Genomic DNA, 6,662 nt, shown 5'->3' with positions numbered 1-6,662 from the left:
TTCTTCTTACCCAGGGCTCATCCCTTTTCTTCTCAAATCCTATTTAATTTTTGCATTTCCTGATTTTTATCTTGGGAAAACAAAAGCCAGCTGCAGTCAGTTAGGGAAACAGCTGAGGGATGCTGGCAGGTAGAGGCCTTGCAGGTTTTCAGCCTCCAATTGTGAGAACTGAAATGCAGCGTGTCAGGTTGCAGTGACTTCTGCACCTCCCCAGTTCTCTCCCTTCTGCCTGCAAACACGCACACGCACGCATGCACACACACACATACACGCACACTCATGCACACACAAGTCCCTTTTTCTCGCCTCTTGCCCGGCGTCCCCCTCACTTTCTACAGCTGTATTTCTAATCAGCAGAAGATACATCTTGCTTGGAGTCAACAATCCTTTTCTCTGCGCATTCTTAACCTTCTATCTTATGCATGGATCACTGGTTAGCTTAGAAATGCGCAGACACAAAGGGGGAGCTGACATGTGAGGTTTGACGGCCATAATGGCTGTTTATAAGCCTAATCCATCACGTTTAGTGGACACCTCCATTTTTGTCCCTCTGAAAAGGTATAAATAATAAAATGGGATAGCTCCAGCTCGGAGGTGCCTTGGTAAATATTTTAACTATTTACAAGATCGCACCAATGACAAAAGAAGCATCTGTACCCATGCACAGAGGGGCCCCCGGTCATTAAGAGAGACCCAGATGGTTCCTACCATTCAACCAACAATAACATTTCTTGATGACAGAGCTTTTGTAACATGGTTTACATTTTTTTCCATATCACATTGTGATATTCTGAATTTGTGCTCCTTTTTCTTCATTGCCCCCAGCAACCCCTCTAAAGAAAATCTCACCAAATAGTCTTTGCCCCTAAGAAAAGAATAAGGCCTTGGAGGAACATGGCAAATGTGTGATTCAAAGCCTGATTCAGAGACAATTCTGAACAGTTATAAACCAGGCCCTCTTAAAGTCCAAATATTGACATGGGCCCACTCATTCTGTGGCCCAGTTCAAGGTTAGCTTTGGGTAAACAGCCTCGTTAGGTCCCGAATGATCTGTGCCATCTCAGGCTGAGTGCGTGAATCACCCGCACTTGGTTTGATTTTACCCTTTCGTTCTAAGCATAAAGAGAGTAAAACGGAGGTCTGGGAACCCCAAAGGAGACTTTTGTAGTGAAATGTCTTTTTTCTTTGGGGACTCTGTGTCTGACTATATGGTTGGGGGCAGAGTGGCAGTGAAGACGCTGCGTGGCTTTTGAAATCTTTCAGCAAGTTAGACTTTTTTTGTTCTGTGTGCAACAAAGCAGGAGATATCCGCAGCCCGGAGCTGCTTAGTAACTGTTGGAAACTTTAGTTCTGTCAAAGCACTGGGAAAGTCAATTTTTTCATTACACAAAAACAGCAGAGAGAGAGAGAGAGGCAGTAGAGTGGGGCAGTTAAGGAGCCCAGGTTCTGGTGTCAGAGTAGACCTGGTTTTCAGCCTTCTCTCCATCCACACTAACTGTGGGGCTCCAGGCAAAAGACTTCTCTGCACAGAGCTTCATTTTCTGACCTATAATATGAGGTCAATAATAATGTGAACTCCGGATAATTGTGTGGATTACTGGAGATGATCTATATTTAAAGCAGAAAGATTGCTATATTTAATATGAATGAACCTCTCATAGAGAAATAAAATCTTTTTAAACTAGAAGACGAGGCGGATGGCAATTTCACTTCATGCTTCTTAAACAGCACTGGCGTTTGAAGTTTCCTATGGGGAAAAGAAACCAAAAAATAAAATCACGTAACCTCTCTCTAGGTCTTTCAGAAATCTAAATGTTCATTTAGTTTCCAAAGGCTCTATTTCATTTTGGAGCTCCCACTTTCCAAATTTGGTCAATAAAATTAACAGCCTCCTTTTGAGTGGAACATCACACCTCCAAATGAGCTCAAGCTGGCCCTGCAATTGTCCTTCGGAATGTGAGGTTTACATTTCACAGCTCCTGGCCAAGTAATGAATGAATTGGAGCTCGTAAACAAACGAGATCCTCGCTTCCCTTGTTCTGTGGCCCCCAACGTGGGGTGTGTGCTGCAAAGAAAAATATTTATCCTGTTTGTGTGGCGCTGGGTCCCTGAATGGCCCACCAATAAAACAACACCATAAAGGGCATTTCACAGCTGAGCTCGCAATTTAATAAACAGATGCAAACAGAAGGCCTTGGAGGTCAACAATTAAAAATAAACCAGCAGAGGTTCTCCTTGGAATTCCCTTCTCTATAAAGCAGAGAGGACCAGGCCCCTGCAGCTGTGGCAGGGGAGGGTGAGGGGTGGGAAAGAAGGCTTTCCAGCCGTAAGAGCTTAGGGGTGGGGGGGTTGTACCTGCTCTAAATGATTATTCCAATGCCTCCCTTTCTAGTAAGAAAGGGAAACTTTGAAGCAGATGACATACAACTCATGGACCCAAAGTGGGCTGGAGAATGGTATAGCAACCTTGGCTGACAGCAAATGCTACATGTCAATTTCTCTACTTTCTGCACCAAACCGACAGTTAAATATTGGAGCCAATGATCTGAAACAGTGGGGGAATCAAAGAATCACTTCTGGTAGTTAGTTTTGGAATGGGCTTTCTACTTAAATTTGGAAATGTGTTCGTGTTTGTGTCTGCCTGTGTGTATGTGGGTGATGCCTATAAAATAGCAAAGCCACTAAAGAAAGCCCTGGAAAATTGGCGAGCATCACCGTTTTGTACCTATTTCTAACTTCTTCTGGTACCCGCCTCTCATTGCTGCTCAAACCAACGCTCTCCACAGCATGGATACACCTGTCAGATCCATAATCTGCCATCTTGCTGTGTGATCTCAGGCTTCTGTGTCATTTCTTCCTGGCTCACTCTTCTGTTAAAAAGGGTAAAAATGGGACCTGGCTACTACTGGCTAAAAAATGTTGGGTGAAGATTCAGTGAGGTTGTTCACATAAGTCTCTCAAGACAATGTTTGCAAATGGCAAGGACTCAGAAATGTTAGTTCTTGTTTGCAGAATCTGCACCATCTGAGAAGGTTACACTTCCTTTCAGGGACCTCTGCTGGGGCAGATTGCACTCACTTGATTTGAGAATGTGTTGAAGGCCCGTAAGCCTCCAATTCTGACACACTTACCCGCACAAAATCCCAAATGCCTACACAGCTAATGCCTGCCATCTTCCCACATTCCTCCACTGATAAGAGAGTGAAGGATGGGTTTAAAGATAACCATTCTCTATGGGGTTGGACCTCCCACCGGGACCCAGGTCCATCTAACAAGCAGAATGGAAAGGAGTCCAGTGTCTTGTGGCCAGCTGCGCCAAGCTCCTCTCCTGCAGCAGCTGAAGGACCCCAGGGCCACGCTGCCAGTCCTCAGTGTAAATAACCACCACGATGCACGATGGGTCTGACTTATGCAGTCAGAAGCCCCCCAGCCCTATCTTCTTCACACAGGGGTGGTAGGGCCGTGACCTCGGGAGATCACTCAAGCACTGCATATTCAGGTGAATCCGAGTTTTACCAGGGGGCTCTCACACAGGCTTGAGGCAGACAGCGATGTGGTTGTTTTATGCATATCCAGCCTCTTGAATTTGCTACTTGGGAATCACATAGGCTTGGGTTTGAGTTCTTCCACTGCCTTTTTTTTCTCCTTGAAACAAACAAGAGAAAATGCTAAGAGCATTACTAGGAAGCAGGCTTCAGAACTAGTCTTCCTTTCATCTATATGTCAAATATCAAGGCTTTCCACCTCTGCACCTAGTTTACTAATACTTAAAAAATTCTCATTTAGGCATCTGTTTATCTACCCCTGGGACAAGCTCGAGTGAGACTATTACCATTCTACTGTCAAAAAAGAAAAAACAGAGGTTCAGAGGTGATGTAGCCCCCTCCCAGCACATCAGGGTCAAATAGCAAAATTGGATGTTGTTACCCATAAGTTTTATTTTTGCATTTCGATGTAGATCTGAACTTTAAAATCCAACTATGATAAGTTATAACACCCATAGAGAAAAATGCCTAAAATATAAATGCATGGTTTAACAAATAATTATGAAGCCATTGCCTGAATAACCGTCGTTCAGGTCAAGATATAGAAGCCTCCATCTCCCTTGGGTGCTCCTTTTGAATCAGGACACCCAGAATAGATAAAGGTACTGTTCTGACTTTTCTGGTAACCATTTTCTTTATTTTATGATTTTACGACCTATATGAATTTTTATACACAATATAGTTTAGTTTTGCTTCTTTGTGAATGTTACTGGAGTAGATGCATATTGTATTTATTTATTTGCATTTGTCTGTCTTTTGGAAATCATAGGCTTGTAAGATTCATCCATGTTGCTGAATGCTGTCTTGGTACATTCATTGTCTTTATTGCTGTAACGTGTTTCACTTTGAGACTGCAACCTGAATCATTTCCCCATTCTCTGTTGGTTGACTCTAAGTCACCTTCAGTTTTGTTTTGTGATGCAGATTGCAAAAATTGTTCATGCCTCTGTATGTCCAGGCTTTCTGCCAAGCAACTTACTTTGGGTAATTTTTAATAAAAGTGATGGTGTGCCAGGTGTGAGCCAAGGCTTCAAGAGGGCTTATAAATCCCTACCTACTCACCTGCAGCTCTGCCATCACCATGAGAAAAATAAGGCCAGGCTAGGCTGCCAGTGCAAGGAAGAGGGTGAGAGATGTGGAATGAAGTCACCCTGAAAAAGAAAAGGAACAAGGCCAACCAAGATCAGCTGAACCCCGTAAATAGTAAGCAACAAATGCTTATTGTTGTATAATGCTAATATCTTGTAATTGTTTGTTATGCAGTACTTAGCAATGGATAAGTGATACAAACTGCTCTAAGCAATATGCCTACACATGTTCTTGTCAAAATTAGAAGTTTGCAGATTTTTCAAACTGCAAATCCTAAGTTATTTCCATTGTACTGGACCATAGCTTTTATCAAGTAAGTTTGGTGAAAAATGTCAGCTAGAATTTAAAATCATACTCCTAGAATGTGAATCTAACCGTGAATAATCCACCCATGGCTGTCATAGAACTCCCTCTGTACCTTTTGGGTTTATTTGTATTAGCTTGTTTTTATTTTTATTTATTTGCTTCACATTAGAAAATTTAAGCTTAAGCTTTTAAAATATCTTCTTTGATTAATAGGGCATACTTCTTGCCTATGGCATTATCCTTCTTTGTTTTTATTTCTGAGTCCTTCAACAGAAATTGTGAAATGATTATAAAGTGTCTGGGTATCCAGATTAATACCTGTTCTGGATCAGCTGGAATCCAGAGGCCTCAAATTGACGGCCCTGAGGACAAATTAAGTCTACAGACGTATTTTGTTTAGTCTGTAGAGCTTAAAAGTAGTTTTTAAAACAACAAGAAAAGCAAAACAAAAAATAGGCATTTTACATCAAAACATAGATTTTACACTTTTATTAACATCGTAATATTTATTAACATTGGACCTGCATTCCTACTTGGTAAATATTGAATAAAGCTGAGAAGTGTTTTTCCCTTTTGAGGGGTACGTGGCCTCTAATCTTCCACGGGCCCTACTATTTCCTATTCTGCCCAATACTGGGACTGAGTAATGGTTGCCATTTATAATAGTCCATAAGATTCTGTTTTCTAATGAAAAAGAACTATTTGTCTAACAGAAAATGAGGCAAAAAAGGGGGATTAAAAGGAAATTCTAATTTATTTTTCTGGCCACTAAGGCTCTAATAAAAGTCTTTACTCAATGACTAGTACGCATTAGATCTTGTCACTCAGTTCTCAGCTCCAGAACCTTCAATGGCTCCCTGCTATCTATTGGATAAAGTCCATCTCCCTTAATATGGCATTCAGTCCCTTCACAGTCTCAATCCAAACTTCCCTGACAGCCACATCTCCTACCCTATACATCTGTGAATCGTAGGCTCTAGAAACCCTGCACAAATCAGAAATTCTGGATCTTCTGCTCATTTCACATACCCTTATTTTGGTCCATGCTGTTCCCTCTTCCTGAATTGTCCATCATTCTTAAATGCCATTTATCTACTGTTGTATTAAAACGCTGCTCATCTGCTACGGTTAAACCAAATTCTTCTTCCTCTGCAATGCTTTCTCTGGGCCCCATTGCCAGTGTTTATTTTTGGAGTTCTTTTGAATCTTGAACTTTATGTATCATCATTTTGAAACATAATTCCTTCTGTCCTGATGTACGAGCATGCACAGATGAATACTGAGTATTCACTCCATGCCAGGCACGATGTTACATGCTTCAAGTGTGGTTCACTAATCTCACAACTTCTACCTGGATGATGTGAGCCTTATCCCTATTTTACAGAGGAGGACACTGTGATCAGAGAAGTGCAAGTCACAGCCACATAAATGATATAACTGGGATTTTTATCCTGGTGTTCTGGGTTTGGACCCCAAGTTTCTAACCACTATGCCACATTCCCCGCTAGTGTCTCCTACCAGATGACCAGATAAGTGATTGCCTATTATTTATTTCTTTTTCCCACTCCATCCTAGCATGATGCATTAAACATAGTATGCATGGGCCGGGTGCGGTGGCTCAAGCCTGTAATCCCAGCACTTTGGGAGGCCGAGGCGGGTGGATCACGAGGTCAAGAGATCGAGACCATCCTGGTCAACATGGTGAAACCCTGTCTCTACTAA

Source organism: Cebus imitator, unplaced genomic scaffold (assembly GCF_001604975.1).
Source record: "Cebus imitator isolate Cc_AM_T3 unplaced genomic scaffold, Cebus_imitator-1.0 Scaffold63, whole genome shotgun sequence".
Classification (NCBI taxonomy): domain Eukaryota; kingdom Metazoa; phylum Chordata; class Mammalia; order Primates; family Cebidae; genus Cebus; species Cebus imitator.
This window is presented reverse-complemented; position numbering follows the sequence as displayed.